This window comes from Micromys minutus, assembly GCF_963924665.1.
Source record: "Micromys minutus genome assembly, chromosome: 11".
In the NCBI taxonomy this organism is placed as follows: Eukaryota; Metazoa; Chordata; class Mammalia; order Rodentia; family Muridae; genus Micromys; species Micromys minutus.
The window spans coordinates 13,287,344-13,310,909 of NC_137980.1; the positions used below are offsets into that span (position 1 = coordinate 13,287,344).

General features: G+C 43.5%; 1 protein-coding gene across 1 annotated transcript in view; it reads right to left on the bottom strand.

Moving 5' to 3' along the window:
- Nucleotides 1–10,793, bottom strand: part of ATG10 (autophagy related 10) — a 251,348-nt gene extending 240,555 nt beyond the window's left edge. Inside the window, exon 1 of the mRNA XM_080925753.1 lies at nt 10,757–10,793. The gene's annotated coding sequence lies outside the window, so the exon portion shown is untranslated. The remainder of the gene's footprint in view (nt 1–10,756) is intronic.
- Between the last annotated feature and the right edge of the window lie 12,773 nt (nt 10,794–23,566).

The following is a 23,566-nucleotide window of genomic DNA, read 5'->3' on the forward strand; positions in this document are numbered from 1 at the left end:
ACAAGAACAGTCAGTGGACAGTGCCTTCCCAGCCTTCAGCCTCCACACTCTGATTCCACTAGCTCACACAGCGCTGCTGCAGCACACGGACCCTGCAGCATGACAACCATAAAGCATTCTGCTCCTGAGAGATGAGGGTATGCTCGCAAACCATACCGGCGTATCATAAATACGGAGTTTAATTAAACCAGCCAACCAAATACTAGAAGACAGGTGTAATTTCCGTGACTGTGTTATCTTGTAAGGGTCAGATAATTGTGTACCCCTAGAAGAAAAGCTCGCTGCTCCCCAGGAAGGTGAGGACAGTGTACCTGAAGTCACTAGCATGGAGGGGAAACATACAGACCCATGACTCTGGATTCAACCAGCTACATAAATGGATGGAAAGCTTAGTCAAAACTAGAAATTTGGAGGTTCAGTTTAATCAAGAACAAACTATGAACTGAGTGTGGCAGTGTGGCTGTAATTCCTGAGAACCAGAAGGTCAAGGTCTTCCTCTGAGTCAGAGAGAGGTGTAAGCCAGAGAGGTGTAAGCTCTGTGACACTACCTTTACAAACAAGATGGAAGGCATAAGCCACAGATTTCCATCAAGTACCCACACTCAAAGAAAATGACTGCTTCAGCCATATTTTCAAATTTTAAGAATAAATGTTGACATTTTACATTATAATTAAGTTTTTGTAGCATACACTTTGTATTTTTTTTTTCATAAAATGTTCTTTCTACATATAGCCCAGGCTGGGCTGAAACTCACTATATAGACCAGGCTGGCCTGAAGCTCATGGTTATCCTGCCCCTGCTTCTCAAGTCCTGTGATTAAAGTCACATACTACCATGCCTAGTATTCTTAGTAGGGAAATACACTCTGGGTTTTCTGGTTGTTTGTTTTTGAAATAGAGTTTTACTATGTAAGCCTGGTTAGCCTGAAACTCACTACACAGTTCAAGCTAGACTCAAACTTGCAACAATCTGATCCTCTTGCCTCTGCCCTCTAAGGTGCACATGAAACTGCACACACTAAATTTTATGTGTATGCAGCTATCCATAGTTCACCTGGGAATTATTCATAATTTCCTGCAAGCGTTTCTAAGGTCCTATCAAAACATGAAGTACTTCTGTACACAGGAACAGGAGCAAGGGTGAAATAGACCTTCAGAGCACCAACATTTAAGGTGTCTACAGAGGAAGAAGAACCAACAACAATCTGAAGATTAAGGAAACAGAGAGTCTAGTAAAGTCTGAGTCGCAAAGCTAAGGACACTGCTTTTGACGAAGAACAGTAAAAGCAGTATCTACCAATGACAAGAATGACTCGTTGGGAAAAGAAAACCATCTAGGAACTTCTGAAGCAGTCACTGTCACTGTATATGTGGCAGGCACAATAATGAACTATAGCCAAGCCATGTTGGACTAAAGAGAAAACTAAAAGTGATTAAAGTCTGCAGGTCATGACTTCAAAGTGGTGAATCCATAATTAAGAAGGCCCATAGGCCTCAGGGGAAACTGAGATAGAGGTCTGGTTCAAGAGACCCCACCCACATAGAGAATGCATCAGGGAAACAATACACTGACGCCTTCAAACCAGACATACATGCAAGCACCACTCACTGACGGTCCAACACCCACTCTGTAGACCTTGAGGCTAAAGGAGGCATTTAAGGAAAATTACAGAATTTAGGAAATCTCTGGTTTAGGGAAGAGGAGGTCACAAGATACTCAGATGCATAAGAGGTGAGGGCAAGGGTAAGGGAGGGCTCCTGAGAAAGGACCAAGGTTGGAATCTCCTAAGGGACACACGACAGCACTTATGATAAGCAGATGAGTGACACCCAGGACGGCTGGACACCCTGGGTTTGCAGTGCGTCCCTGTGGTCTGTGACTTGCTTCGGAGCACCCAGCTCCAGGAGAATGGGAAGAGCAGAGAGAGGATTTGTGACGAAAAGTTGCAGGCCGGCAGAGGTGTTCGGTGGCAGAGGATAAGACAGGAGAAATGCTGGTGGCCGCAGGTCAGAGGTCCGAGTTAGGCAGGAAAGGAAGGAAGACCAAGAGTAGATGGGGAAGGCGGTAAAGATGTAGAGACGTCAAAGAGTTCAGGACGGCAGACAGGTTTGAGAGTTCGGTGAATGGGGGAAAGTGTATGAGTCATATTTAATGTCTCGGTGTGAACAAGGGATCGGTAGACCCAGCTGACTGTGGGCAAATATGACTGGTGTTCAGGAAGTTCCAAACACTGAGACACTTGGATTCACTCCCCAGATGACATTATGGGCACCTAATGGCGCTGGACAGAGAGAGTAGGTGCTATGGCTTACAAACTGGGTTACAGAATCCTCAGAGACCCAGGAAATTTCATATAATGCTGACAAGGCAATGAAGTAATAAAGTCAGTGTCATAGAAGTGGGGCCAGAGCTTGGTGGAATGAAGGGGAAAGAGGCCTTCTACTCAAAGACTCCAGGGTTGTTTTAAATGTCAGCTCTGTTTTAAAACCACTCAGTGGAGGCCCTTATTATGACCATGGTACTATCATGAAATTTAGATATGAAAACTGCTCCACAATGCATCAGCTCCCGAGCCCAGCCTGGAGCTCCGCTGTTTACAGCCGTAGGAACAGTTATCTCTTTGGATCTCAAAACACCTTTCCTTGAGAGTACAGAATGTGGTCGATAAAGCTCCAACAAGCTGGACATTTCAGAACTGTCTTTCCTGTGAGGGTGAGCTCCTGAGATGAGTGCATATCAGCCCAGAAGGCAAGGAAGCAGGCAAGGGGCTGAGGAAAATGAAGCTGTGGAGCACTTCCATGGTGCTAAGGTCAGACATTCCTGGGTGTACATACCATACCTACACTACACAGAGAATTATGGGTACATGTTGACAAAATGCAGTGTGACCTTAATGGAGGAGACATCCAAAAGCAAAAAGTAGAGTAGGCCAAGCCAAAAGGGAATGGGAATAAAGCATGCAAAGGGTTTGGGGGGTGTTGGTTGGTTGGTTTGGTTTGGTTTGAGACAAGGTCTTGAAGTATATCCCTGGCTATCTTGGTATTTACTATATATATAGCCCAGGCTGGCTTCAAACTCCTGAATGCTGGGACTGCCTACATGGACCACCACGCCCATCTACAGAACTCCCGACCACGCCCATCTACAGAACTCCCGACCACGCCCATCTACAGAACTCCTGAGTTCGTGAGGAGGTGTGAGAGGAAGCAGGCCTGCGCTGAGGGCTGCAGCGCATTGGGTAAAGCTCTGGCAGAGTTCGTAGTTTGGGTGTAAGCGGAGACAGTGGTCCTGTCTTGACTGGATGAGATGTTGTGCGCAATGAAGACTGGGATAGAACAAAGAGTTGAGAAGGATTCGAACACAAGAAAGGAAAGAGCTGGGCATGATTCCACACTTCTGCCTTCGGGTGGCAGTGTTTCAGTAGCGATCCCAGGAGGCAGGGTCAGCTTAGCATGAGTCTGAATAAAGAGCTTGTGGGTCACAAATGACCAGTCGAGCAAGCATTCTGAGTTAAGTCCGCCTCCGAAGGGAGCAAGACTCCAGGCTGGAGATAATGATCCCGCACCTTAATCCTACATACGGCAAAAGTCTCTCCCAACACTTAAAGAAAAGATGGGGAACAAGGAGTGAAATGGGCCTGTGCTAAAGATGGATGATCCTGACACACACCAAGAGATAACAAATCACCACAAACAGAATTCAATTCATCAAGAATATATACTTGTCATGCCGGGAGGTAGACATTTTAATCCCAGCACTGGGGAGACAGAGGCAGGCTTATCTCTGTCAGTCCGAGGTCAGCGAAGTCTACACAGTGCGTGCCAGGGCTACACAGTGTAACCCACACTCAAAAAAATAAATAAAAATAAATTTAAAAAATAGAAAACGCATCAAAATGGATTATCTACTTCAGAGTTTTGAAATCCCAAGCCAACTTTTGTAACAAAACACAAGATAAAAAGAAAAGAAAAGAAAAACACTCCATCCCCTAAGCCCTCCAGGTACTTGAGATTTACTAAACTATTAAGAATGCTAGTTGAAATATAAAATGTCATTCAATAGCCATGTGTTATCTTATTAACATCAACATGCTACTAGCAAGATGACTGAACACTAAGACACTAATTAACATTGGGGTGTATACTTTTAAAATTATCTAAGGACGGAGCTTTGCTGAAGGATGTTCTATACTATAATGCAAACACAGCTTGATTAGCAAATCTGAAAGTACACCATACTAAAAGGTTATTAATTTCACTCCAATCCTCACAATGTAGCATAATGAAATACCAGTGAATAACCATTTCTGTGATCAGATCAGCATATCTCAACTTATTAAAAATAAAAACATAATGCAACCAACATATCCAGTCACACTTTCAAGCCTGGATTCTCCCAGTTCCTCTGACTAGAAGTAGCAGAAATCATAGTCTTCGCAGTTCCTACAGGAGATCCTTGAAATGAAATAATTACAAATGTGGCTCCCTTGCCAGCAGCAACACCAATCATCCCATTTGCCTCAAAAACCTAGTGTGTGTGAACTGTGTTTCTAGACAAGATAAGAGCAAGAGACCCTTACTCTGTAGCGTATACAGGCCTGGACTAATAGGAAGACCAGGCTAACCGTACACTTGAGGGAATCCCCCTGCTTCAGTTTCTACAATGCTGAGGTTACCAATGTGAGGCACCATGCCCAGCCAGACTTGCTGGATGTGTAGGTACTTACCTCTAACTCCAGCATTAGGGAGGTAGAGGCAGGAGGATCAATAGTTAAGGCTAGGTGCCCTCAGCAATATGGCAGACAGGAAAGCAGCTTGGCTACAGAAAACCCTTTCTCAAAAAAAAAAAATCAGGTTAAAAAAAGTGAATTTAGACTTTAGTGGTAACACCAGAATGACCGAAATGTCAGCAGAAAGATAGATTTCAGAGAGTAGCTGTAACCCACACCTTTAATCCCAACACTTGCAGACCTTCTTCTAAGGCAGGAAGACTGGCTTCAAGTTGAAGGTGAGCCTCAACTACAGACTAGGACCCTGTCTCCTAAAAGAAAATAACAGAAAGTCTCAGTTCTCCTCTCATCTTAACCAACAGGCCTGTCATTTCTAACTCTAAGTAAAGCTGCAAGTGAGTCCTGGCTCCTTGTGTCATGATGTATAAGGAGCTGATTACATCTGCTTGGCCTGAGTCTCGATATGGCTGAACAGGCCTGTTGTTTAGTTGCTGGGCTCTGTTTTCTTTCCTTCCTTCTTTTTCTTTTAACCTCAAGCCAAATTCACAGAATTCAGAGATTGAGAGAACAGAACCACGGTTTTCAGACCTTTCCGATCTCAGGGTTAGCCCTCAGAAGAGAGCGAAGAAGCTTCCTTGCAGCTCAGAGAACTGTAATAGCACAGACGACCACTATGCAGGTGACCCCACCTAACTAGAAAGTTTCCTCACTACCACACCCATATTTCTATGGGATCTTTAATCCAATGTGTTTGGGACTAAATCTATGTAGGTGTGAGTTTTTAGCTTTGTTGGTGACTTTTTTTTTTTTTTTGCAAAAAATATTTCTTTCGATAAATCTATAAGACAGTGTGTATTGAATCATTATTTATATAAAATAAATAACTTCCCCCTGGATTTAAGGCTACCTGTAAATAAATATAGACACATATATAACAGAATGTGCTATCAATGCACCTAAACATTAAATACCCTTTTTCACCAATGAAAGGAAGCACCCTCATCTCTGTCCGTCCTTTCGGGGAAGAAGCTACGTCACTGACATGAGAAGTAGCAAGTGCTGGAAGATAAAGGTGATGGAACTAAAGTTAAACTGAGAGAAGACGATTTGCGGCAGAAAGAGACCCACAAAAGGCCCGGCAGGGGCTGAAGTGGAGGAGAGAGAATGTAGTGACATGTGCGAGGTAACGGGTGACCATCGATCATGTTTTCTGCTAACTTGAAATGGTAACTTCAGACCACACTATTCGCACTCTAAATACAGATTATGTCCTTTTAAGACATGCCATTTCAAACCAGGCATGGTAGCGCAAGCCTGTGGCTAGGGTCTCACAACTAAGCTGAAGCGGGAGCCGCACTTGAACCTATGAGCTCAAGGTCAGTCAGTAAAACAGGAGACTGAGTGTTAGTTGACAGAGGGGAAGGAAGGATGGGGGGAGGGGACAAGGGAGACCATTCTCGCTATGAGAGGGAAACTAACCTTTACAACAACCTGGCTGGAACTCGTGTGAGCTGGTTATTCACGTACCTCGAGGGGTCCCCTGACAGACAAAGTTCAAAAATGGGCATTTCATGTGAAATCAAATGCCTGGACAAAAAAATAATAATAATAACTACATGATTCTGTACACCCCCGAGTAGATATTTCTAACGATTACTATGGCAATGATTACAAAGCGATCGAGCTAGAAAACCAAAAGCAGATCGTGTGATAGGCTTGATGGCTGAAAGCCTGGGTTGATGGCAGCCTGGGTGTGGCAGCCCAATAAGCAGCTTGGAGAGCCATCAGAAGGGAGGAGGGAGCAGCCCGGGCTTGCAGCTGCCTGGCAGGTCAGTCCCTTCCTTCTCACAATACACACCACCAAAGTTTAAACAGGAAACAACATGTCCCTGGACTGGAGGGAGAAACCACGGATTAGACCTCTGCAGCAGAAGGTCCCAGGAGGAACTCTCATTCATGGGAACCCACGAAGTCGCCATCCTCACACTGGTTTAACCTCCAAGTTCTCTCTAGCCACTTTAATATGCACAGCCGGCCCAAGTATAGTAGCTGATACCTAGGATCCCTGCCAAGGAGCAGATGAAGGGGGAGGAAAATAGGCAGATGACGGCTAGCCTGGGCTACATGACAAGTATCAGGCCAGCCTGTGTCACAAGACCCATCCTGAGAATCAGAAAAGAGAGGATGGAAAAGAAGGGAATTCAAAAATAAAAGACCAGAAACTTCATTTTTTCTTTTTGCAAACTCTGTCCAGACATTAATCACCTTCCTATTTCCACATTTTCTTTTATAAGAACTGACTCTGTGAGTCCTTATGGGGAAAAAAAATAAAAAACCAAAATCTCCCTAAGAAAATCATGGCAGACTCCAAAACAGAACACTTTGAAAACATGAATTTAATTCTTCAAGAACTCAAATCTGATATTTGAAAATGACCCACCAGGTGGAAACAAAGTCATCCCAAACATGGGCAGGGTTCTTACAAAGACAGTATTAGAAGTACAAGGTATATACAAAAACACACACACATACATACACACACACATACATACACACACACATACATACAAAGAGTATAGATTAAGCAGAACCTACCAGCTCATGTTTAGGGACTACTGTGTAAGATCTATGAAGTAAGCAGAATCATACTAGGTCATCAAAAAGGACGGTCATAGTTTGCCATTGTCATTTATGCTAAAGGACCAGGCCTCATAAAGCATCCTACAATGTAGAGCTCTCTTTATATCACCAATAGAGGAGCTGGAAAGGCAGCTCGGCAGTGAAGAGGACCAGAGATCAGCTCCCCATGTTCACATACTTCAGCCCACAGGTCTGTAACCTCCGTTGTACATGTCCACACGTGGCAGCAACCCACAAAAACACATGTATACATACAATAGACATTTTCTTAAATGTGACGCTAGTAGAGGGCTGGGGGTGTACCCAAGGCAAGGAGATCTCGAAAGACTTTGAGAGAAGCAATAGGCTTATGTGGATTATTCCAGGTCGGCTGCTAGAGAGAGCTTAAGTTTTATTTTCCTTGAACACGACAGTTTGGTTTGCTGCTGTGTGAGCTCACAGAAATGACCCCTTAGGCATCGTTTCCCAGTTCTTTTAATATGGGAAGCTGTGTTTCTGCACATTTTGTGGTGTGTTTCCTTCTTTCCTTTGACCATCATGAAGCTCAGACCTTCATCTGTATAGAGACCTCTGTCTGCCTCAGTGACTGTATAGAAGTAGAGAAAAAATGTGCAACTCCATACAGGATGTATTTCTGTGTGACTCATCTAATGTCTTTTTACTCAAGCTTCGGTCTTCATGACCACAATCTACCTTTGCTACTATATCATTTGTGGGTTATAAATCAGCTCCAATACTTTTGGGATAGACAGGACTCAAATTTAAAATGATAAGCAACACAGATAAAAGGGCTAATATAAAAGAAACCAGATAACAAGAGAGGGAGAAAAGATACCGAGCCCTCAATATCAATCTGAGAGGCTTGAGACTTTTAAAAGAGAAAGTATCAGTAAGTATAAATCATGGCTTCAATTTCCACAGTTGGTAGTCAACTTGATATGAAAACTTCCAAGCTGAAAAGAACGCTAGTAAAATATAATAAAAACAATGATAAACTATACAATCACTATTTAGGGAATTAATATGGGTGGCCGATGTAATAATTAAGATAGCATCATTAAGCCTTTCCTATGTACAAAACCATGGTAACTGAAATCCACTTAGCATCTTTTGAGGTATGTTGCTCTAATTTTCTCTACAGATGAGGAAGTTGAAATACAGGAAAAGCAGCTATGGCTGTTAAAGGTGACGGCAACCAAGACCATCCAAGGCCCACAGCCTATTCTCTAGAGGAAATTAGATTTCAACTGGTCCAGGGACTAGGGATCAAAAGGACCCCATAGCACAGAATAAGAGGTAGACAGGGCAATCGTGAACTTGGGAATACGTTGAAATGACTCAGAGTGGACTGAGGACCACAGCACGCTCTGGGAAACAGGGAGCAAGCAGGTTACAAAGAGCCCTCACACTCAAGATTCCACTTAAAACAGTAAGCAGTAGCAGACCTCTGTAGGTTCCAGAGCACAAAGTGATGGATGAAAGCGCCTCTTGGAAAGACACTACTCGATGATCTGAATTAACCCTAACTTCACAGGTGAACTATTAGCAATCACTCTCCTTGGCTACCACAGACCAGTGAGTATTGGATGTACCCAGTGTGGAAGGTTGCCTTCAGGCAATTTTCTCTTACCCTATTTTCCAATTGTCTTTATAGCCTGTTGGGCCCCTAAAAATATCTGCTATCAAAGTACCATCACCAAATAATCTCTAGCTCATTCGAACCAGCCCCAGCCTAAAACTATCTGCTTATGTAAGCTTTACTGTTTTTTTTTTCCTGAGACATTTATTGAATAAGATGTGCTATCAAGATATAATTTGTTCTAGGCATGGTAGTAGATGTCTATAATCTTAGCGCCCTAGAGGCTGAGACAACAGGATGGTGAGTTCTACACTAGACTGGACTCAGGAAGACCCTGTCTAAATTATAAAGCAGTGTGGGGGTTGGGTGGTACAGTTGGCAGAGTGACTGCCTAGCCTGCACAAAGGCCTGAGTTCAGTTCCAGCGTCACATAAACTGGGCACTGTGATTAATACACAGAACTTAGGAAGAGGAGACAGCATCAGCTTGAGGTCAGTCCTAGCTGCACAAGGAGCACAAGGCTAGCCTAATCTGGAAAACCTACACAGGGGAAGATATCAATTTTTTTAAAGCATTGTCTTAGATACCCCCCATTATATATGGTAAGATCTGTTAATATTACCCTAATCTTGAAATATTCCACATTCAAATGAATCAAAAGCTTAGAACTATTTACATTAGTTTCTTCCATTAAAATATAAATATCCATCTTCTGCTTTTCCTGGTTGAGACAGGATCTGAATGTTCGTAGTGCAGGCTAGCTTCAAACTGGAGGTAGCTCTGTCTCCAGCTATGACAAGGATAGACCATTAAACTCGGGCATGACACCTTTTAGAACTGCTCCGTGAGACTTTTAACTCCCTTCTCGCTCTTTATTTGCTTTGCTAAGGTTTTCGTTCTGTGTCATTTTTCTCCTGCCAATATCTGACCCTTTGGAAGCAACAAGAAGCAATAGACAGACGTGGGTACTGCACAGAGTCTGTGTTTCTAACCCTAACCATCATCAACGTTCGCCTTCATCACCATAGTGGGGGCCACGGTCACAGTTTCATGACCCAAAGAAAACTTTTGGGAAAGAACTATTGCACTCAGAAAGATCAAGCCAGTTGTCAAAGAGCACCTAAAACGTGAATACAAGCACAGAAAAGATGACGGCTCCTGTAACCTCGAATGGAGGCTGTAGTCTAATTGTCTCTGAGGAGAGGCAGAGGCAAGAGGCTCAAGGTAGGCTATCTGGACACTAGGAATCCCAGCACTTGGGAGAGAGAGGCAGGGCTGCCTACATTTCCAGGCCAGCCTGAGCTGCCTAGTAACACACCCTGTCTCAAAAACAAACCCACAACCGTTCTGGCCGTGGGTTCCCCCCCCCCTTAAATTGAAAACAAAAACATGTAACTGCAGAAAATGGGGCACCATTTTGATTTTGAAAGACATGTAACCACCCTGGGCTTTACTACCAAGATTTTCATAATTATCACTACAGATGAAAGAATGGCTTCTATAAATCAGTTACCTAGCCCTTTATCTCCGACCCCCACGTCCCGGCTTTATAGATTATTGGGGGTGAAGGGGGTTGTGTAGGCTGCAAATCCGAAAGCCTGCCAGTCACTTAACTTCCTTTGTTTCAAGGTCACGTGAGCACATTCCTAGCACAAGGTGGAAAGGTCGCCCGGGCGGCCCGCGCCCACCTCCCGGGCCTTTTGTTCCGGGCTGACGGCTCCGCCGCCCTTCTCGAGTCTCGGGAGGCGGGCGAGGGCTGCGGGCGGCAGCGGAGGCGCGGTTAGCTGGCGTGGTTAGGTGTACTCACCCCGCTCGCTCGCCCAGACCTGGAACCCGCGGCGCGGGGCGGGGCGGGGCGGCGCGGGGCGGGGCCGGCAGGAGCGGACCAGCAGAGGAGCTCCGCCCACGCCGCCGTGAGCATGCGCGGTGGGGCCGCCCGGTGACGTCGCGGCGAGACCTTCCTGCAACCAGTGAGCCCGCGTCCATCCCTTTCCCAGAGCCTGACCCTGTCTGTGCTCTTGGCCAGGCAGGGGTGACCCCGAGCCAGGGTACCTGCACTCCCCTCGCACACACAGTCATCCTAGACGCCTAGCTGTAAACGGGCGACTTGTGACAAGTAGAGTGTCAGCCAGGGTGCGGGCCATGAGCACCCCCAAGTGCCTAGAGAGCCTTCCTAGGGAAACGAAGTGGTCACTGCCATCCATTTAAAACGAGGCTGAGCCAAGAAGTTTGCAATTCGGGTGCTGATAACTGTACCATTTTCAGCACAAAAGTCAGAAAATTCCAATCAGTAAAATAAAACCAAGGGACAATAGTAATGCCAAGGAAAATAGCCAGAGGAAAAGAGTTATAGGGGTCATGGGACAGATTGGGTTATCTCAGAGAAAGCGAGTCTGGTCCTTTAAACAGGAGCACATTGCTTAGAAAAGAAAGTAAACAGGCAAAATGAAAACGCTGCTGCCAGTTTTCAAGTGTGATGAGGGAGGTTTTGGTCTTGAGCAAGTAGTGTAAGATTACAATGTTAAGTAGCTAATAAATTCCTGGAACTCTGGGTAATGCTTTTGCAATTTCCTGAAAGTCTATATTGTTTCAAAATAAGAAGTTGTGTGTGTGTGTGTGTGTGTGTGTGTGTGTGTGTGTGTGTGTGTGTGTGTGTATGACATTCTGTTTCTGAAATGGACAGAACACAGATCTGTGGTGACCACTGGCAAAAGATGGGGAAGGGGCTTAGAATTTGAAGAACTCTTTTGTCAGAACAAAAAACAGTTACATTTTGCCACATGAAAAATAGGTTTAAGACAGTGTTGTAAACGTGAACTTCAACTAACTTTTGAGCGACTGTTCATTAATTGGTAGCACCTAATTTAATTGATTTTTAAATTAAATTTATTTTTTATTCGACGGTAATGTATAGCCTAGGCTAGCCTGGAACTGTAGATACTCCTACATCTACCTCTGAGTGTTAGGATTAAAGTCAGGAACATCTTAATCTGCTTCTATTTGATGTGTTCGTTCATTTGTGTTGAAGTATAAGTTATTTGTAGGGCATGGTACCTCATGCTAACCCCAGCACCCAGTGAAGTAATTGTAGGGTGGCAAGAGAATTCAAGGCCAGCCTGGGCTAAAGAGAAAATTCAAGAGTATTCAAGGCTGCTTTATTATTTCATACAAAAAAAAAAAAAAAGTAAAGTTACCAGAAACTTTCCCATGCAAAATTAGGAATCATTAGTTTACCGTACTATTGTACCCAAAATTTTAGAATAATTACCACGGGTTCTACCACATTAGATCGGGCCTGGCACTCAATTCCAGAGGCAGAACTAAACCATTCACCTACAGAAAGCAAAAGAACAGGATGGAAGTCAGGTCACCTTGATAAAGTTCCTGAGGGCATGGGTTCCTAATCATATCCTCCCTAGATTCAAGTAAGACTCTAGACCAGCAGTCATTGTAATAAACAGTGAGGCAATCACAAAACAAGGGGAGGAAAGCTCATGTGTGGAACACTTGCCACTTCTAATCCTTGAAGGTCTTTGTTCACCTGTTATATTTGAATGCCTTTTTTACCCAGGAAAGAGAAAGACAGACAGACAGAGACAGATGGAGAGATGAGGGAGAGAAAGAGAGAGTAACTCGTGGCAATCCTTCTGCCTCAGCTCCCTAAATACTAATAGTACAAGCTTGTGCCTCCACGCCTGTCTAGATGTACATATTTCACACAGAACCTCCTAGAATTGGAAACTTCAGGCTGGTTTTTGTGTGGTTGGTTTTGTTTTGATTTTGGTCTTTGTTCTGGTTTCTTGAGATATATAAAATGAAAGAAAATGGGGTTATACAGGTTACACTAGAAGTCATTTTCAGGGCTAGGAATGTACCTAACAGGTAAAATACCTGACTGGCCTGTGTGAAGCCCTGAATTCTACCCACAGACACAGAGGAGTGTGGAAGAGGAGAAGAAAAGAAAAAGAAAAAACATTATTTTGCAACTGCATGTGCTCTGTTGTGCATGTGCACGTTGCACACCCAGTGTGCAACAAGATGAAGCAAACTAGCCTAGAGAGAGGGGAAAGATCAACTGGTTTCCAGTTTGTCCCCAGGGTAGTGAAAAGAGGAGGAATGCAAATTCACTGAACAGGAAACTTGCTTGGCTTACGTTGGGTCAGGAAACTGTGACCGTGGCCCCCACTATGGTGATGAAGGTGAACATTGATGATGGTTAGGGTTAGAAACACAGACTCTGTGCAGTACCCACGTCTGTCTATTGCTTCTTGTTGCTTCCAAAGGGTCAGATATTGGCAGGAGAAAATGACTCAAATTAAAAACCTTAGCACTCTAGTAGGCTCTGGCTGACTCCACTCCTGTTACTATTCTTGGTGATCATCCCATAGTACTGGTCTCTCAAATACACTGGGTCTTCTGCTACAACTAGGCTTCATCAATAGGCCTCTCATAGCTGTCTTTATGGTGCCAAGCCTTAACTTCTTTCCATGACCCCTTCAGTCCTGGGCCATACATATTCAAACCATCACAATCGTGAATATCTGAGCAACCAGAGCTACACAGAAAGACCCTATCTAATAACAATCCCCCCAAAAATTAGGAAATCATATAATAGCTAGTGAAATATTACAATGACTGTCCAACCGGTTGGTTCCAGATGCCTGGTATCCTACCTTCTACAACCAGCAACTGGCCATAAAGAATATTCCAGTTTGGTTCAGATGTCACCACATGGGTGCCATAAGAGTTGTCCAGTTCTATTATAATACATGGGTTGTTAGAATGCTAAAAGTGGAGTAAAGCTCCCCACAGCGGAGGAGTAATACATACACACATATACATATGAAACACCTGACTGTTTTCTGCTATGAACTTTTTCATTTATTTACACTGCTTGGCGTATGATAAAGAGAAGGCAAAGTGTTCGCCATGTAAATTTGTTTCTGATGGTTGCTCAATAGACAAAGAATATACCCAGCTTGTCAGAGTCAGATACTCAATCTGGTCACTGAGGAAATGCTGGAGTTGAACTTGGCTGATTGCTCAGGGTATCCTAGTGCACATGATCTTCGTGATAATGTAACAGCCAGTGCACAAAATTCAGCATCGAAAAGACCAATAAGGATCTACTGTGCTTTCCAAGATATTTATGTATTCCACTTGTCTGAACAAAACTACTTAGCCCGAGGTTACTGGCAGACGTGATTCTTGGCCTGAAGATTTCCAAAATCTGAAACATCCTTGGATCCAGCCAGATACACCAGGTTGTGGTCAGCAGCGGAGGGTCAGAGGACATCAGCCGACCTGATATGAAAAGGACTACAGATGTGAGCTGTGACCTTGTGACTTGTCACATCACTACATCATTACAGTAAGTGTTTTTGCTAAGTAGACTGTGGGCTATCTCACTTTTTCAGCATTCAAAAACGTAATTAAAACAATTTGGACTGAAGGATCCCTAAGAAGATATTCAGTAGGCACTTTGGCATTTAGAGCCTATCAAAGAAGTCAGGCTAAAAATATATACAGTGGACTGGTGTTATCTCTTATGCTTATTTAACTTATATTAACTATATGATATGCATTTGGCAAGACAAAAAGCCCAATAACATATTTTTCTTGTAGCATGGTTCCCACGTGCAAGCCAACAACTTCATCTGGCATTCAGCTAGAGCAACAACCTTCTGTTCCAATAGCAAAGGAAGACTGGCTGAGCAGGACTTCTTGATTGATAGTGTATATATTCAAGATGGTGTACGGTGACTTGCAGGGAATGTTAAAGATTTTAAAGGATAATTTTAACTTGTTCTATTTTTGCCTCTCATGCCGACTTTAAATCCTAACCCCCGTCAGAACGAGTTGAGACTATATTTGAGTGTCACTGACATATAGGTGACTGCAGTTATGGTCACAGAAGACTCTGTTTCAGGGAGAATACATCTAGTAATACATAAAGAGATCTGAGATGGAATCCTAAATAATACATGTGTCCAAAAGAATCAGGGAGACATATGTTGAACAGTGAGTATTGGCTTTGGCAATTAAAAAAAAAAAAACCAGCAACAAAAACAATGGTAACCATAGCAAAAGCAGTTTGAATGTTAAGGCAGTGATCTGGGTAGTTTTTAAGAACAAAAGTTATGTTTAGTTTTAGTGACTGTTCCTGAGACATCCATGAAACAAAAATGTCTCTTAGGGTTTTATTGCTGTGAACAGACACCATGACCAAGGCAAGTCTTATAAATAACAACATTTAATTGAGACTAGCTTACAGGTTCAGAGGTGCAGTCCATTATCATCAGACAAGAGCATGGCAGCACCCAGGCAGGCATGGTGCAGGAGGAGCTGACTGTCTACATCTTCATCCAAAGGAAGCCAGGAACAGACTGAGCATCCTCAGGCAGCTAGGAGGAGTGTCTCCAAGCCCACCTCCAGAGTGGCATACTTCCTCCAACAAGGCCAGACCTTCTAATAGTGCCATTCCCTGGGACAAGCATATGTGAACCATTACACTTAGTCTATAAGTCCCTTGCCCACAGAGAGATACTTCCTGAAATGCTATGGCCTGTTGTTTATGGGCGATTACAAGCCACATGTTTTCATTCCCCTAAACAACTGTACTAGATAAGCCTGGTCACATGTAGGCAGAAGGTACGTGTGCAGAAAAAATGCCAGGATGTATGGTTGCTGTGGTGGTTTAAATATGGTTAGCCCAGCGACTGGTACTATTAGAAGGTGTGGCCTTGTTAGAGGAAGTGTGTCACTGTGAGGGTGGGCTTTGAGACCCTCCTCCTAGCTGCCTGAGAATTCTGAGTCTTCTCCTGTCTGCCTTTGGAATGTGATATGGAATTATCCTCCAGCACTATGCCTGCCCAGATGCTGTCATGCTTCCTGCCATGATGATAATGGACTGAACCTCTGAACCTGAAAACCAGCCCCAATTAAATGTCGTCCCTTATAAGAGAGTTGCCTTGGTCATGGTGTTTCTTTATAGTAATGGAAATCCTAAGACGCAGCTCTGATTGGATGTAAGGGAAAGGTACACAGGCAGAAACTGCATCAGGATTTTGCCCTTGATTGGACCTGATAAGAAATATGGTCGCCTTATGGGTTTGCCTTTAAAAGCCTCTATAAATGTGAATCTTCCACATTTTCTGGGAACCCAAGAATGGACCTGTCCAGAGCACAGGTATTTAATTAATGATTGCTTCAAATTTGGCTCAAAGTTTAGTACTGGTTTTATTCTCACTTGGTGGGATTAACAGTTAAGTGGATAGGCCTTTTAAAAATTAAGGAAAGTTGGGGTTTAGGGGTGTAGAGTGCTTCAGAACATACATGAAGCCTTGGGCTTCACCTATAAGAACAAGATGTGCTGTGGTATACTCCTATAACCCTAGAAGTCTTTAGCTCCACACAGTTTGAAGTCCATCCTGGGATACAAAAGACCCTGTTTCTAAACATCCATTTATTCGTTCACAAAACACAAAGGGAGTTATTACAGGGGCTTCAAGCTCACTTCTGAAGAAAAAAAAAAAAAAGGAAATAAAAAGGCAGATGGGGCAGTGAAAGCCGGAAAGCACATTTTGGCATTTCCCATTTTAAGTGGATGTCTCTGGATCCAGTTAGGCCAAGCACCGAGACCGAAAAGAGAGAGGACATCTTTTAGAGGACATGGCACTGAAGAGACAGAAGTTGAGTTGCAAATGCTGGGTCACATAAACTTCAATGAAGACAAAGGAGAAAGGCGTGGGTGGTTGTGGAAGCAGAGACCTGTATGGGGAGGGAATGTCCCTTTCTTATAGCCCCCTTTTTCTCTACGAAGAAGGAACAAATTGCCATTTTCTAAAAGTGAGGGCAGAGGCTTAAAATGTTGTGACAGTGTTGAAATTCCCACAGAACATGCTAAGGCTGGAGACACTTATGGAGACACTAACTCCTGTGTGTTATGTGATTGTTGGTTGGTTTTGTGTTTTAGCTTAACACAAGCTAGAGTCGTCAGAGAGGAAGGAGCTTCAGGTGAGTAAATGTCTCAGTAAGATCCAGCTGTAAGGCATTGTCTCAATTAATGATCAATGAAGAGGACCCAGCCCTCATCTGGAAGTCCTGAATTCTATAAGAAAGGCTGAGCAAGCCAAGTGAAGCAAGCCAGTAAACAGCATGCCCCTGTGGCCTCTGCAGCAACTCTTCCCTCCAGGTTCCAGTCCTGTTCAAGTTCCTGTCCTGACTTCCTCCAATGGTGGACTATGATCTGGAAGTGTCAGCCAAATAAATCCTTTCCGTCCCAACTTGTTTTGTTGCTATTGTTGTTATTGTTGTTGTTGTTTTGTTGTTGGTGGTGGTGGTAATGGTTTTGGTCATGGTGTTTTGTCAGTAATAGAATCCCTAAAACTTTTTGTTGTTGTTGTTGTTGTTGTTGAACCAATGCAGTTCATGGTGAGGTTGAATGAAGGAGTGTAAAGGGCAGGTAAATGGATAACTTCAGAATTGTTAACAACAGGAGTGTGGAGAAGCACAGGGAAAAAATGGGGTGTATAGAAGTCATTGGTAGGAAAGTAACAGAAGTGAGAGACTCATGAGTCTCATGATGCTAAAGATGCTAAAACAGAGTCCGCACACGTGAAAGAGAGAAGGGTCAGAGAGAGAAGGTGACCATTGAAACAATCTGTGGAGGCCAGTAGAAGTCGAAAGGAGAAAACAGTAGGCCCAGAGGACAAGAGCCAATTGGAGGAGACAGATACATTCAGCCCAGCCATATGCCTCAGTTACACCAAAACCTCCCTACCCGTGACTGTCAGTAAGGTTAAAACTACTAGCCATTTAGCCAGCCCTACTCATGTAAGTTCTGAAGGAGAATCCAGGCCATTTATGAGGACAGAGACTACATGTTGTACAAAGAGGAGACAAAGATGCATCCTATGTAGCCTGCTAATGGGAAAAGGAACCTGACATAGTAATGTCAACCTCAGGAGAAATGGAGTCAAAAGGATTCTAGAAAATTCCCACATATTTGAAGGACAGAAATGGCTTTTAGATATAGCTAAAGGAGAAAGCAGCCCATGATTGGCTTGGGTAACAGTTGTATGAAAACAGCTTTTCTCCATCAACTCAAGGCAGAAGAAGGACAATGGGAAAATGGGAAAGAAGTGACTGAACTGGCTAGGAAGGTACATATACTTTACTTAATGTACCGAACAGTCTAACACTACAGTCTAACCACTGCTCCCTGGCATGAGGAAATTTTTAATTAAGGACACCCTCCATGTTTGAGAATGACATTGACATCAACTCTGGCCAATTGCCAAACTGTTGGGAGATGCTGTCAGCTTCTTCAGACAGACCGGGAACTAGAGACAGATAAAATAGTATCCCTCCAGTCTAGTGAACAGAATCAAACCAAACCAGTGCCATGGGAGAAGTCACCTAAAAGGTGATCTTTTAAAGATAGAGACAGGGCAAGAGCACTACCAGGACCTAACCCTCCATCTTTTCAGAAAACCAGAGATATAAGACCATTTGGAAGACAAGATCAAAGACCAGTAGGATAACCCCAAGGAGGTAGATTTAGAAACAGATTCCTAGGAAGACCAAACAAACAATTGGAATTGAAAACCCTGTCATCAAGGAAGAACCTCAGATGCTTCACACGAATCCCAGCAGAGATCAGGGTCTAACAGAAAAATTCGCTGATAGATACAGGTAGTAAAGTAACAATTTGCAATCTCTACCCACTTCTACCAAACACCCAAAATTATGTAATTATTGTATTGTTCCTGAGTAGCAGGAAAACCATTTAAATCATGAATAGAATGATTAGCCTATAATTTATCTCTAAATACTCCTATGATATTTATACCAGCACCTAATTGTGAACTGGGAATGGATGCCATACCCAAATTATTTCCCCTATGAGCATTGAGAAACTTAAACCCTTGGACTGTAACTTCCTCCTGTGAAAATGAAGGGATCTTTCACCAAGCAATACTAGAAGTATCTCTGACACTGTGAGTAAATTATTGAAGAAAGATACAGTTGAACCCACACAATTCTTTAACTGCAGTGGTCCTGACTGGCTAGTAAAGAAGCCAAATGCTCAAAGGAGATTCACACTAGACTACAAGAACTAATGATATGGGACTATATGAGACAACATTTAATTCATGCTGACTTACAGGTTCAGATGTCCAGTGTATTATCACGGTGGAGACATGGCAGCATCCAGGCAGGCATGATGCTGGAGGAGTTGAGAGTTCTACACCTTGATTAAACTGCAGCCAGGAGAGAGACTCACATCCCTAGACAGTTAGAAGGATGCTCTCTCAAAGCCCATGCCCACAGTGACACACTTCCTCCAACAAGACCACACCTCCTAATAGTGCCACTCCCTCGGCCAAGCATATTCAAAACACCACACTGGGACATGATAGCTAACCCATTAATAAGGACAAGGTGAAAGGACTGGACATAATAAAATTTCTAGCTGTGTTATGGACATCTGAAGAACCCAAGATCCAAGATGGCATACAGCACAAGATGCTAAATATCCCCCCACCCAGGGACATCTCAGATGCAAGATTTAATTGGTATATTTGCATACTGGAGGAACCATGTTTATATTTATAGATTATTGTGGAACCCCTCTGCAGGTTATTAGAAAGACAGCTGATTTCCAATGGGAACAGGAACAAAGAGAAGCTGTTGAGGCAGTCTGTAAGGTTATCTCTGAGCATGCATGACCAATAGTGAACCAGATGATACTTTAATTAGGAATATCATATTTATTGGTGAATATGGCAACTGGAGACTCTTCATAAGGCAGAAAGGAATCTACCAACATTTGCCTGTTGGCTTCTATTGCAAGTGCTTCCTGTACATGGAGAATTAATACTCTCTCTTTGAGGAAATAATTACTTCTGGTCTCCATTTGTGCCCAGACCCACAGCCTGCTAAGAGCTGAGCACCCAGGAGCACCCTCACTCCTAAGCCCACTGGAGAGACAAGCTCCAGTCGGAGACGACAAGACCAACTAGCTCCACAGATAACAAGATGGCGAGAGGCAAGCACAACAACCTAAGCAACAGAAACCAAGACAACCTGGCAACATCAGAACCCAGTTCTCCCACCACAGCAAGTAGTGGATATCCCAACACACCAGAAAAACAAGATTTGGACTTAAAAATCATACCTCATGATGATGATGGAGGGCTTCGAGAGGCACATGTATAACTCCCTTACTACAGGTAAGAAGCTCTTAAAGAGGAAACCCAAAAATCACTTAAAGAGCTACAGGAAAACACAAGCAAACAGGTGAAGGAATTGAATAAAACCTTCCAAGATCTAAAAATAGAAATAGAAACAATAAAGAAATCACAAAACGACACCCCTGGAGATGGAGAAACAAGTAGACATTTTACGAGGCATTCAGAACCCTACACTCAGTCACTGCCCACCACCCTATGGTCATAAGGGCATCTTGGCAGTGATGGATTGGATCCACTAGAAAGCAGAGTCTTTTGAAAGCTTAGCCGTGGAAGGAAAGGTATTGCAGTAGAAATGGTCCCTATCTGAATTCCTTTGTGACCAGGATGTGATGTGGTAGCAAAAGAGTCTGTGCCTTCTCACACTGAGGAAATAGCTCAATTGCCTATAATTCTCATCCCTAAACCCCTTTCCCTCTCCCTACCCCCCAAAGATGCACCTATTAGTCTATGGGGACCAACAGAATGGTCACAGCATTTGGCTAACACATGGTTTACTGATGGCTCACCAACCATTGATAGAACTAAAACTAATTGGAAAGTAGTAGCCTATAGATGAGGGTGGGGGATGGAATAGCTGTTACTGAGGAAACCACCCACCAAATCAGTATAGCACTCTGAAGTAATAGCAATACTATCGACTATAATACAAACAGCTAATGAAGGCAAAAGAAGAATCTATATCTTCTCAAGTTCGTAGTGTGCATGCAATGGTATAGCTATATGATCATCAAGGTGGAAAAACACTAACTGGCAGATCAACATGGCATCTCTCCAGATGTGCAGAGGAAAGCATTGTTCTTGGTCTCTGTTAACATACTGTCCAGTGGGTGTCATGGGGGTTCTAGGACTGTGCCTGGTTATCCTGAGTGATTGGTATCACTGGACTTTGCTTATCAGGTCCAGCCTTGGGGATAGTGGGGTTCCTGACTAAGCTAAACATGTCCAGACAACTATGCTCATTACAGGTATGCACGCCATGAGATCAGTCCGAGGGGACTGCTGATACCGAGTAGAGATGAGGGCAATGAGAGCGCACAGACACAGAACTAAGACTATAGAGGCTGATGTGAAATTCAGGAACGCCTTGAAATTTCTGACAGAGACAGGGCACAAAGATATTAAGCCTGGTGAGTGTGGAGATCCACCAGAGAGGTGGTAACAAGGAGGGTACAAGATGGGACGGGTGGTGGGTTGGGAATGACCTCCTGATGAATGAAAACATGACTTTGTAAGCAAATACAAGGATGGAGTTTGCATGCTGGAGCTGGAAGGATGTCTAGGCTATGAGGAAGGTGAGAGTAAGAAAACCTCAAGGGGCTGTGTTTCAAGTAGATGTGTTGTGTAGCTCCCTCCAGAAAGTAGAAAGTGTCAAACTGGCTGATTACCCGACTATGCTTCTCACCAACTTATCAAAAACGTAGCACTCACCAGGGAAACCGTGCTAAATACTACAGATACAGCAACAAACAGATGGGCAGGCATTGCCCTGCTTTCATGAGGTTTAGAGCCCATAGTTAATAAGAGCATCAACAAAAAACCATAGAGCATAAAACAGGGCTAGTGATCAGGCTCAGTGAGCAAAAGGCATTTGCTGCCAAGCCTGATGACCTGAGTTCAATTCCTTGGTCTTATTTGGTGGAATAGCAGTTCCTCTGACCTCCGTATACATGCCATGGCATACACGTGCTCCCACCCCTAATAAATTAGTGAATCTACTTTTAAAAATAAAGAAATTAATTGTGTCAACCCACTTTTCTTCATATTGGGGGAATGGATCCAGGGTCACACGCACAAAGACCACGCTCAATTATTGAGCTCCTCCTCGACGCCCTTTGAAGGTATATTATGAACCTCTATAGACCTGGTTGTTGAATGCATATTAAAGGCTAAATCAACCAAAGGAAACTATAGGTGTGCACAACCTGACAGGCCTCGGCACTATAACGTGGGTCAGCTTTCCTGTGCTCTGAAAAAGTCAGGGTGTATTAGTCAGGATTCCCTAAAGTCACGGGACTTATGGGTAGTCTTTATATAGTAAGGGAATTTGTTGGTGACTTACAGTCTGTAGTCCAACTCCCCAACAACGGTCAGCAGCAGCTGTGAAATCCAAGGATCCAGCACTTGCTCAGTCCCACAAGGCAAGCAGGCTAAGAAGAGAGAGAGTCTTCCTTCTTCCAATGTCCTTATGTAGGTCTCCTACAGAAGGTGTGTTCCAGATTAAAGGTATGTACCATCACTCCTGGATCTGGGACTTTCTTTGTCCCAGATGACCTTGAGCTCAGAGATCTCCTTGCCTTAGTGTCCTAAGATTCATAGCCACTATGCCTCAAGATCAGGATCAAAGGTGGGCCTTCCAATTCTGGTCTGTGGCTCATTCCAGATATAGTCAAGTTGATAACCAGAAATAGCCACTACACAGGGGTAGAGCTGTTTCCTAAGAGAGCATAAACTCCAGTGTGTTGTATCCTTACAAGTTATTTATGTTATAACAAGGCACGCCACCTATTGATATGGAAATCAGTTAAGAGTTCTTTAATGACTAAACAACTATAGAGCTGTAGCCTCACTTACTCTAAAGCATAATGCCTAAGAGCCACAAGAAAGGGGGGTGTAAATGAACGTGATACTTCAGAAGGATTTATAGACTGCTACTCCTTCCCACAGGTGCATGCCACAGTGTGTGGAGGTCAGAGTTCAAACTTAGACATTAGCCTTTGCTTTTTACCTTGTTTTGCCCTGACTGGCCAGTGACCTTCCAGGGAATTCTGCCTCCACCTCCCATCTCGCTGCAAAAACACCGGCTTATAGACATACACTTTCACATCTGGTTTTACTCTACAGGTGCTGGAGTTTGAACCCAGGTCTTCATGCTTGCCTTAACCCACTGAGCTGTCCCCTCAGCCCCCGGATTGCTACTCTAAAGACCAAGTGATAAGGACAGCCGAATTACAGATAGATAGTAATCTAACAGTCACTTGTAATTACATGGGAGATCTTTAGTCCTTCGACATTATGAAAGTTTCATCGAATAATGATATTTTCAATCACAATGAATTAACTTAATATAAGAAAACATTTTAACATTGAGATTCTTTACATTGTCCTAGCACCAATACAATTACAACAATACATTTCTATTAAAAAGTCAATTATAAGCTGGTAAGAGAGATGGTTCAGTGGCTAAAGGTACTTGCCATCAAGACTGATCACCTGCCTTTGATTTCCTGAACACACATGGTAGGAAAAGAGAACCACCTTCTGAAAATCATCCTCTGAGCTTCACACTCAAGCCGTGGTGTGTATGCTGCAACTCTCCCTCCTAAAAATACACAAAAGTAATTAGAAAAGGAAGCTGGCAT